Source organism: Bufo gargarizans, chromosome 5 (genome assembly GCF_014858855.1).
Source record: "Bufo gargarizans isolate SCDJY-AF-19 chromosome 5, ASM1485885v1, whole genome shotgun sequence".
NCBI classification, from domain to species: Eukaryota; Metazoa; Chordata; class Amphibia; order Anura; family Bufonidae; genus Bufo; species Bufo gargarizans.
In genome coordinates, this window is record NC_058084.1 from 364,815,541 (window position 1) to 364,827,610 (window position 12,070).

The following is a 12,070-nucleotide window of genomic DNA, read 5'->3' on the forward strand; positions in this document are numbered from 1 at the left end:
TTAATAACTTCCTTCAGAAGATCTCTCTCCTGGTGATATCTCACACACAATTGGACACCCTAAATGCAGATATTACTCTCTTAGAAATATTAGACACTATTAAGTCCCTAAAAATAAATAAATCACTAGGCCCAGATGGTCTTATTAATGAATATTATAAGACCTTCTCCAATATCCTTGCTCCCAACGTACTTAGTTGCTTTCATTACATCACCCATTCAGGCCAAGTTCCATCAGAAATGCTCCAGGCGACTATTATCACCTTGCCCAGACCCGGGAAATCTCCTGATAATCCTGCCCATTTTAGGCCCATATCATTGTTGAACTCTGATTTAAAGATATTAGCAAAACCTCTAGCTAACAGATTGACAGATATTATACCATCACTTGTTAACAATGATCAGGTGGTATTTGTCAAACACCGCCAAACATCGGACGGTACTAGACGTTTCCTAGACCTGATTGAGATAGTCCGATATCATCGAAAGCCTGCTCTGCTCCTGTCCTTGGATGCGGAGAAGGCTTTTGATAGAGTACACTGGGGAGTTCTGGTGGCAGTGCTACGCAAATTTGAGATGTTCGGCCCCTTCATGTCTGCAGTTTTGTCCCTTTATTCTACTCCACATGCTTATGTTTATTCTTCTGACTTTAAAGGGATTCTGTCACCTCTCATAACACAAATTCAGATTTTAAACCAGTCATGCTCCACAGATTACCTTGAATCGGCTTTGCTGTTCTATACTGTAATCCGTCCAGTAGTTTTGCTGAAAAACGACTTTTATAATTATGCTAATTAATCCTGAAGGTGCCCAGAGGGGCGTTATGTTCCACTTTGTGTGCCCAGTAACGCCCCCCTGCAGTGCCCAAAACGCCTTCCTCCTGAATCCCTAACCGCCCACAGCGTCTCATCCCTCTCCTCCCCCTCCCTGACGGCCGAGCGAAGTCTCGCGCAGACGCAGTACCCAGTGAGGGCTGCGCCAGTGCGATTTGCTGGAGACTGAGGGAAGAGCGAGCATCGGACGTCACTGGGATCGGCGCATGCCCAGTGACGACGATGAAGCTCCTGCCCTCAGTCTCCAGCAAATCGCACTGGCGCAGCCCTCAGTGGGTACTGCGTCTGCGCGAGACTTCGCTCGGCCGTCAGGGAGGGGGAGGAGAGGGATGAGACGCTGTGGGCGGTTAGGGATTCAAGAGGAAGGCGTTTTGGGCACTGCAGGGGGGCGTTACTGGGCACACAAAGTGGAACATAATGCCTCTCTGGGCACCTTCAGGATTAATTAGCATAATTATAAAAGTCGTTTTTCAGCAAAACTACTGAACGGATTACAGTATAGAACAGCAAAGCCAATTCAAGGTAATCTGTGGAGCATGACTGGTTTAAAATCTGAATTTGTGTTATGAGAGGTGACAGAATCCCTTTAAGTCCCATACCTTTTCTATTACAAACTGTACAAGACAGGGATGCCCACTTTCCACTCTAATCTTTGCACTTAATATGGAACCACTGGCCCAACTCATTAGATCTGCTAAGGACATATCGGGTATTCAGGTAGCTACCAGAGAACACCGTATAGGCCTCTTTGCAGATGATGTATTACTTATTATGACAAATTCCATAGACTCATTACGGGACATATTCAAAATTGACTTTCATGCGCATCCTACTACTAAATTAACATAACAAAATCACAGATCCTTAATTTAGGCATCCCTAAAGTTCAAGCTCTTAAAACAAACTTTCATTTCAAATGGGTGGAACACTCCCTTCCATATCTAGGTGCAGTATTAAGCTTTCGTTATATTCGTCAATTCTAGGTAATCTGTGGAGCATGACTGGTTTAAAAAAAGAAGTCACTAAGTCAGCTCCAATCAGATATCTGCATAGACCCAGAGCTGACTTCTTATTTTCTCTTTTGCACATAAACGTTTAAACTATATTCCTTAGTAAAAATGACCAGTCCACACCATGTGGGTCTATATTTATGAGGGCCCCCTGAGCAAAGATTAGTAAATGTGGCTGGGTGGCCCCAGCCCACAGTTCAACCCAACCCCTTATGTCGTCTGGCCTGGGGCCGTCTCTCTAATAATCCACCAGTAATTTATGAATGGGGTTAGGTTATTAACTTATTATTATTGGGGTAATATTAAAATAATTTGGTCTATAAAGTCAGAGCCGCTCTACCTACCTCCTCCTCCCGGCATAAGAGACTCCTGCAGAGCAGCTGCCGCGGCGCCCCACCACTCACCAGGCTGCAGTGAGTCACACCCTCGTCCCCGTTTACCACGTGACGGCGCGACCTGCTTGCTTGCAAAGTTTAGAAGTTAAACTTGCGACTTGAGTGAGAACTCCTTCGCCGGCGGGCCGTGGGTGACACCCCATCAGACTGGTGTCACCCGGTGCGGCCCGCACCCACCGTACCCCCCTCACAACACCACTGAATGGTTGTATTGCTAGAATATAAAGAAGATTGAGAATATAGTGCTGAATTACATCCTCCTCTTTGGGCTCCCATCTAGTACTCTTCTCTCCAATTTATCCTCAACTCTGCTGCTTGGTTAATCTATTTCTCCCTTCACTTTTCTTCTGCATCTCCCCACTGCCCAGCGAAATCAGTTTTTGATACTAACAACTTCGTATAAGGCCATCCACAATCTTCCCTCTCCTTATATCTCTGACTTGCTTTCTAGATACATCCCCACATTTAATCTTTGATCCTCACAGGACCTCCTTCTTTGTTCTCTTTGTTCTCCTCTCGTCGTCTACAAGATTCCCCACGTTCGTCTCCCATACTCTGGAAGTCAGTACCCCAGCAAATCAGACTCTGCCCCAACATCCAAACCTTCAAAAGCAACCTGAAAAGTCACCTCTTCAGGAAAGCCTACCAGCTGCAATAAACATGCTTTCACCAAATATCCAGATAAACAGTTTTTACCCTCACCTACTGTGTTGTTTCCTTTGTAGATTGTAAGCTCTTCAGGGCAGGATCCTCTCCCCCTGGTAATAGTGTCATGCTCATTGTATTTGTGTTTTATATTATGTATGCGTAACCCCCTCTTGATGTACAGGGCCATGGAATTAATGGTGCTTTCAAATAAAAAATAATAATAATAATGATAAAATATTTTGTTATAAAACTGACAGCTTTTTCTTAAATGAGAATTACATTGTGGTTAAAATTACCTTCCCGTTCAGCTTCATTTTGACAGCTCCATTTCTTTTTACTCTTGAAAAAATTAGCAATTTTCATTCCTTTAGAAAATGCACAATTCAACAACAGTCATTTCAACAGAATGAATTATTGACTGCATATACCTATAATTAGACCAAAATGCTTTTAGCTGCATAAAAGAATGTGCATGTGGCATCCTTCCCAAACCCTACTGAGATACAGAGTTTTGATCTGGCATATGGTTATTACATTAAACATTTTCCTACCACTGCTGAACTATTTTAGCAGAGAAGTCTACAACACACACTGAATGATTCTCCAGCAAACCAGATATTCTACACATGCAAAAATTACCCCTTCACTGATGTGTATACATCCAGAACTAAATGACTAACGTATCAAAGTGAATTTGGAAGACTGTAATAATATACTGCATTTATTTAGCACAAAGAGGCTTTTCAGATACTTACAAATAAGAGGCAATCATATAGTCACCTCTGTGAAGGAATGCTGGCAAGACAGGCCAAGTCTTCTGATCTGCATGGATGCTCCTAAGTGGGATTTATTACATAGTATCAAGGTACTGTAGTTCAAGCTGAGATGCCTACAGATAAATGTTTTGATTAATATCACAGAAACTACTCAAGAGTTATATGTATGTGTGTTTGTGTGTGTATATATATATATATATATATATATATAAAATGTGTATATATATATATATATATATATATATATATATATAAAAAACGAAGAAATCCAGCGGGAGCATCAACCTGAATGTGGGTGCACTATCCAGCACGGGGTAGCGGCAATACCTCAAGTATTATAGAAGCAAAAAGAATCCGGAATGCACTCCAAAGTAGACGTTAAATAAGTGATTTATTCACCCATAAAAAGGCACAACTTGCGACGTCGCAAGTTGTGCCTTTTTATGGGTGAATAAATCACTTATTTCACGTCTACTTTGGAGTGCATTCCGGATTCTTTTTGCTTATATATATATATATATATATATGTGGCATGCGAAAGATTGGGAACCCCTGGTCAAAATTACTGTTACTGTGAAAAGTTAAGCAAGTTGAAGGTTGAAGATGAAACGCAATGTTTCAGGTCTTGAGAAAAGCTTACACAGAATTAAAACGTCCCATTTGGCACAATAAAAGGATACAAGGACCATTTTTTTGAGTGCTGCCTGGATTACAATTTTTGATATATATATATATATATATATATTGAGGAAGGCTCTTGTGAGCCGAAACGTCGCAAGTTTTGCCATTTTTATGGGTGAAGAAATCATTTATTTCACAGTCATTTTGGAGTGCAGTCCGGCTTCTTTCGTCTCTATATATACATATATATGTATATATATATATATATATATATATATATATATATACACACACACAAACACACACACAGTGGCATGCAAAAGTTTTTGGGCATACCTGGTCACAATTATTGATCTCCAATAATTAAAGGGAACTAGAGTTGAGAGGACACCTGGAAGTTCAGGTTCGACGGGTTCGGCCGAACTTCGCAAAAAAGTTTGAGTTCGGGACCCGAACTTGACCCCGAACCCAAACCCCATTCAAGTCAATGGGGACCCGACTTCAATGGACAAGTCCTGTGGGATCCCTGCCTGGTTAATTTTAATGAATGTGAGCTTGTCCACATTGGCTGTGGACAGGCGACTGCGCTTGTCTGTGATAACCCCCTCCTGCCGTGCTAAACAAAGTTCAGACAATACACTGGCTGCAGGGCAGGCCAGCACCTCCAAGGCGTAAAGGGCAAGCTCAGGCCATGTGCCCAGAAGTTGAAGGGGGCAGAACCATCAGTCAGTACGTGTAGGCGTGTGCACACATACTGCTCCACCATATTGCTGAAATGCTGCCTCCATGCTGCCACCATATCAACTGGTGGTGCTGGTTGTTCTGGCGTGCTGACAAAACTTTTCCACATTTCGGCCATGCTAACCCTCCCTTCTGAGGTGCTGGCAGGTTCCCCAGCTGCGTTGGCAACCTCTTCCTCCTCCTCAGCCTTCGCCTTGTGCTTCCACTGAGCCCCCGCTGTCAGGTAGGAATGCCATCAGCAGCGTGTCTACCAGCATACGATTGTAGTTGCGCATCTTCCTATCAGTAACAGAAATTTTTACTAAATTTAGTTCCCTGTCAGCAATGCAGAGCAGGGGTAAAATGTCACCCAAGAATGTAACAGACGATTTTTAGAAATGTAGGTCCCTGTCACCTATGCAGAGCAGGGGTTTGTATATGGCAAAAATGGTAAAATGTCACCCGAGAATGTAACAGACGATTTTTTAGAAATTTAGGTCCCTATCACCTATGCAGAGCAGGGGTTTATTCATGGCAAAACTGGGTTTATGTTACCACTTAATGGAACAGATGATTTTACAAAATATAGGTCCCTGTCACCTACGTAGAGCAGGGGTTTGTATACGGCAAAAATGGTAAAATGTCACCCAAAAATGTAACAGATGCTTTTGCACCCTGCTCCCTCTTTTGCTGTGCTGGTGCCTCTGTGTGACCACCGCCTCTTCCTCCAAACTGTACAGGTCACTCCCATGACCTTGATTCCATGTGGGGTCTAGTACCTCATCATCTTCCACATCATCTTCCACATCATCTTCCACCCACTCTTTACCCCTGCCCTCCTTGTCGGTCTGCAGACTGCAGAAAGCCTGGTGGTCTTCCCATGTCCTCATTCCGAAACATAATTGGTTGTGCATCAGTGCACTTAATCTCTTCCACTTCTGGGGCAGGGCTATGTGGATGGCCCATGGAAACCCTCCCAGCAGAGTCATCAAAAAGCAGAAGAGACTGCTGCATGACTTGGGGCTCAGACTGCTTGGCTGATTTGCAAGGGGGTGAGGTGAAAAGACTGATGGACATGGGCTGCAGGTGCCAACTCTGATATTTTAGCAGGGGACTGGGTGGGAGACAATGTGAAGGAACTGGAGGCACTGTCAGCAACCCAATCTACTATCGCCTGTACCTTTTCTGGCCTCACCATTCCTAGAGCCGCATTCGGCCCTACCAAATAACGCTGAAGGTTCTGTCGCCTACTCTCACCTGAGGAAGGTGTTTCACTTGGGTGTGTAGCTGGCACAGATCGACCACGTCCTCTCCCTGCAACAGGAGCTCCACCAACACCAGCAGCATCACGACCAGGGCCACGTCCCTTGTTTGACGCTCTCTACATTTTTTGCGGTCACCCACCAAAGTAGCAGACATTTTTACTAAATTAAGTTCCTTGTGAAAAATGCAGAGCAGGTTTTTTTTTTAACCCTAAATGAAACAGATGGATTTAACTGAGATTATATTTTACTCTCACAAATGAAGCACAGGGGTTTTTTACATGAAAAATGGTGGATATGTCACCCCTACAATGGAATGCTGAATTTATGTGCCTGCCTGTCACATGTGCAGGCCTCAGAGGTACTTTACACCCAAAATGGGAATTTGAAGCCCAAAAATGTAACAGAGCTATTTACTGGTTTTATTTGACTGACAAGAATGCAGCACAGGCAGCAAATGTACTTTCTAGCAACAAAAATTAGAATAAAAAAATAATAATGCAACTGCAGTATTTGGCGGTTTTATTGGACTGTCAGAAATGCAGTACAGGGCAAAAAGGTACTTTATTGCCCAAAAAAGAGGGTTTCTTTAACCATAAATGAAACATGGATTTAACTGAGATTATATTTCAATCTCACAAATGAAGCACAGGGGTTTTTTACATGAAAAATGGTGGATATGTCACCCCTACAATGGAACAGATGGATTTGCTGAATTAATGTGCCTGCCTGTCACATGTGCAGGCCTCAGAGGTACTTTACACCCAAAATGGGAATTTGAAGCCCAAAAATGTAACAGCGCTATTTACTGGTTTTATTTGACTGACAAGAATGCAGCACAGGCAGCAAATGTACTTTCTAGCAACAAAAATTAGAATAAAAAAATAATAATGTAACTGCAGTATTTGGCGGTTTTATTGGACTGTCAGAAATGCAGTACAGGGCAAAAAGGTACTTTATTGCCCAAAAAAGAGGGTTTCTTTAACCATAAATGAAACATGGATTTAACTGAGATTATATTTCAATCTCACAAATGAAGCACAGGGTTTTTTTACATGAAAAATGGTGGATATGTCACCCCTACAATGGAACAGATGGATTTGCTGAATTAATGTGCCTGCCTGTCACATGTGCAGGCCTCAGAGGTACTTTACACCCAAAATGGGAATTTGAAGCCCAAAAATGTAACAGCACTATTTACTGGTTTTATTTGACTGACAAGAATGCAGCACAGGCAGCAAATGTACTTTCTAGCAACAAAAATTTGAATTTAGAAAAATAAAAATGTAACTGCAGTATTTGGTGGTTTTATTGAACTGTCAGAAATGCAGTACAGGGCAAAACGGTACTTTATTGCCCAAAAAAGAGGGTTTCTTTAACCATAAATGAAACATATGGATTTAACTGAGATTATATTTAAATCTCACAAATTAAGTACAGGGGTTTTTTTACACAAATTGTGGATATGTCACCCCCACAATGGAACAGTTGGATTTGCTGAATTTATGTGCCTGCCTGTCACATATGCAGTGCAGGCCTCAGAGGTACTTTACAACAAAAAATTTAAATATGTCACCCCACAATAAAACAGATGGATTTAACTGAATATATTTCACTCTCAGAAATGCAGCACAGGGGTACTTTACAGAAAAAAATGGGGATAGGTCACCCCCTGGGTCCCTGAACTCACAGACGGTATTATTTTCCCTTCCCCTGGCACATATGCAGTGCAGGTGCACTTTAAAAATGGGTATATGTCGGCCACTGAACTACAAGAACGGGATTAAATGATTGTCCCTGGCACATATGCAGTGCTGGTGCACTGCTGTTGCACAAAATGGCTGCCGACGCCCACCTAACTAACAGACGGATTAAAACTTTTTTTTCAGTCTCACTGGGCTCAGGGCAGAGTACAAAAATGTTGCACTGCACCCCCAAACAAAAATCGCTGTAGATCGCAGACTTCACACCAAGTGCAGATATCAGAATCTTTCCTAATATCTCCCTCATAGCAGCAGCATCCTATCCCTACAAGTAGTAAGGCCAGAGTGATGTGCGGCGCTACGTGACTCCAGCTTATATAGAGGCTGGGTCACATGCTGCACTGGCCAATCACAGCCATGCCATTAGTAGGCATAGCTGTGATGGCTTCTAAGGGCACACGAGTTAAACGCTTGTTGATTGGCTGCCCTGCAGCTTTTCGCTAAGCGCCATTAAATCGCTGAACACTGAACTCAAACCCGAACTTTTACGAAAATGTTCGGGTTCGGGTACAAAAAACCCTAAAGTTCGATACGAACCCGAACTTTACAGTTCGGGTTCGCTCAACCCTAAATGGAACTTGTCATTAATTTTATGCTAAACTCACTGAGGGCAGCATAAAATAGTGACAGAAATGCTCATTTCAGCGGTGTGTCACTCATGAGCTAAAAGTAAGTGCTTGATGAGAACCAGCATCATAATCATTGCAGCACAGGCCTTGAAAAGAATCAAATCTACCTGAGAAGACAGCTTACAAAAGAAGAAAATCCCAGGGAAGCCTTCATTTTCCTGTGCTGGATTTTCTTCTTTTGTAAACTGTTGAATGGAGCCCTGCCTCGGCTGATCCGTGCACACAGAGGATTTGGTGAGCTGGACTTTTGTTACATTGTGCTGGTCTACCTGAGAAGAGTCCTGGTTATTCATAATCTCCTGCTCTCCCGCCCATCTGCTGATGGCTGGCAGTTCTCTCCTAGAGAGAAAGGGAGAAAACTAAGTAGAAGGCTGTCAATCATCAGCAGGTGGGCAGGGAGAGCAGGAATTCATGAGTAACCAGGACTCTTCTCAGGTGGCCGGGACTCTTTTCCAGGCCCAGTCTGCCATGATTGTGATGTTGGTTCTCGGCAATCACTTGAATTTAACTTTTAAATGACAGACCCCTTAAATCAACTCACCTGTCTCTGCTTTATTCTGCCATTAATATGGGCAGCACAAAGTTGATGACAGGTTCCCTTTAATAGTTAATAAGTACCCAGACCCCTCTAACCTTGTCCCAAAAACCAGCAGCCATGGGTTCTTCTGAGCAGCTGCCTAACACTCTGAAAATAAAAATGGTTGAGGCTAGTATTAAGCAAATCGAGCTTCAGATGATTGGTCCTAAGTTGATTCAGTCAAACACCGATTTAATGCTGTCTCTGTACACCCGAAGTCGTACACTTGATTAATTAATTCGGTATTCATTTCTGCATATTTAAAAACATTTAAAATTAGGACTCCTCAGTACCAAACCCATCTTCAGATTCTTAATTTTACAACAGTATGTGTGCTTAGTATCCAGTACCCAGTGGCATAGAAGCTCAACCTGTATCTGGTCAAGTTGCTGGTACTACAGTCTTTCCCTTTCCATGTGGTTGACTCACATTTCAGAGAACTGATGGCTTGTGCCCACCCAAGGTGGAGAGTCCTAAGCCGACATTGCTTTTCCAGAAAAGCTGTACTGCCCCTGCACACGTACGTTGAGCAGAAGGTGGGTCAGTCCTTGGGCCTCTGGGTGTCTGATAGACTTCATGCCTGCGCTGACATATGAAGTTGTAAATATGGTCAAGGACAATATATGTCATTCACACCCCACTGGGTAAATGTCGTTCCGACCCAGGCACACTAGCAACTTGGCAATGCCGCCTCTGTGTTGTGATCATGGGATTTCTGCACCAATGTTCTCCTCTATATCCTCATCTTTCACCTTGTTCTCACCCCCCTCTCTAGGCACAGTTCACAGTGGTCCTCTATCATATCACATATACAAAGCTAGGCGTTGTCATGTGGTCTGCACCTCGTCAGCCTGGGCAAACGGAGCCACACCGGGGAGGAACTGCTTCTTGTCATCAATAAAGAAATCGAATACTGGCTGTCTCCTCGCCAACTGGAGATAGGAGATTTTTGTCTGTGCTGCATATGGAAGGGCTGACCCATGCGACCTGCATGGTGCACTTCTTCAATCTCGTTGTCACCTGGTTTCTCATGTCTTTCACTGGACTGCAAGAGCTGTTAAAAAGTGTCCAGCAAACTGTGCATGCACTTCAGCCACTCTTACCGTGCAAAACATGCCCTCCTTGAGCAAAAGCCAAATGCTCTTCCCCAACATTGCCTGATATGCAATGTTTCCATGTTAGACCGCCTGTACGAGCAGAGAAAGGCAGTCAATGATTTCTTAATGCAGCAGATGGACAGATTTACTCCACTGTGTAATTTTCCTCTTAGCCAGTGGCAGCTCATGCTATGATGTCATTCCAACTCCTTCAACATCCTGGAGAGAAATGTGATTGTCGAGGGGACAGATGTGGCACCTACATCTCACGGCCACCTGAGCCCTGAGGAAGATGAACTGGCAGAGGAGGAGGATGAGGAGCTGGAGGAGGACATAAAACACCAAGGAATTTCATACACACCTAGGTGGTTTATCTGTCCAAGGGACAGGAGAGGAGCATGAGGAGCTGGAGGATGAAGATGACACAGACGACCCTGACAGACCCCGTGGCAGTATGCAATGGAGATGGAGGCAGGGAGGCCCTCTGAGTCCTTTGCAAAAATGGGGCATATGCATGCTGTCATCTTTGAGTAGCAACAGCCGCATTGTCAGGAATCAGCAGAGGGATGACTACTGGCTATCCACATTGTTAGATTCTCGTTACAGTTAAAAAATGAGTGCATTTTTTTAGACATTCTGAGAGGGATGCGAAATTGGACTACTATAGAGAAATACATAAAGGGAATCAAAAAGGTAAAAGAGGAGAGAATATTTAAAAGAAGAAAAACTGCTACAAGAGGACATAGTTTTAAATTTGAGGGGCAAAGGTTTAAAAGTAATATCAGGAAGCATTACTTTACTGAGAGAGTAGTGGATGCATGGAATAGCCTTCCTGCAGGAGTGGTAGCTGCAAATACAGTGAAGGAGTTTAAGCATGCATGGGATAGGCATAAGGCCATCCTTCATATAAGATAGGGCCAGGGGCTATACATAGTATTCAGTATATTGGGCAGACTAGATGGGCCAAATGGTTCTTATCTGCCGACACATTCTATGTTTCTATAAATGCTGTGTAGTCGGTTGGTCATTGCCTACGAGCGCCATCTGCCATCCTCAAGAAGGTCTCACCAGGGGGATCCTCTGCGCTCACACTCCACTGCCATGACTTTGGGGAAGGACAGGGGGCAGGAGCAGCACCAGCTCCATAAGCAGCACGTTAAGTCTGAAATCTCTAATGAGAACTCGCCTTTCCTCCCAAAATGTTAAGAAACTAACCTTCATAAAGATGAATAAGGCATGGCTCAACCAGGATTTCCAGACACTGGTGCCTAATACAGCAAAATAGATCATTCTGCCACTAATGATCATACTGTAGTGTGATGACACACTGGAATATTGTGCAAAATCGGCGGTTACTTCTGGCCACGTGCTGCTTCCACCATTCTGATGCTGCCACCCGCTTGCTGCCTCTACTGTTATTCCTACAATGGTGCTTCTTGGCATACTGATACGTACATGTTACATTTTTTAAATGATATGCATGCCTTTCCATCACACTACTGTTATTGGGTTCTGCTACTACTATGATCTGCCATCATCTTGTACTTTATGCCATTGCTGCTGCCACCCTCTCCACTCTTTCATGGGGCCACTATTGTCACTGTTACTGTCACTGATGCTACCCTCCTCACTCTGTCATGGGGCCACTATTATTACTGTTACTGTCACTGCTGCTGCCACCCTCCCCACTCTTTCATGCAGCCACCATTGTCAATGTTACTACCACTGCAGCCACCCTCC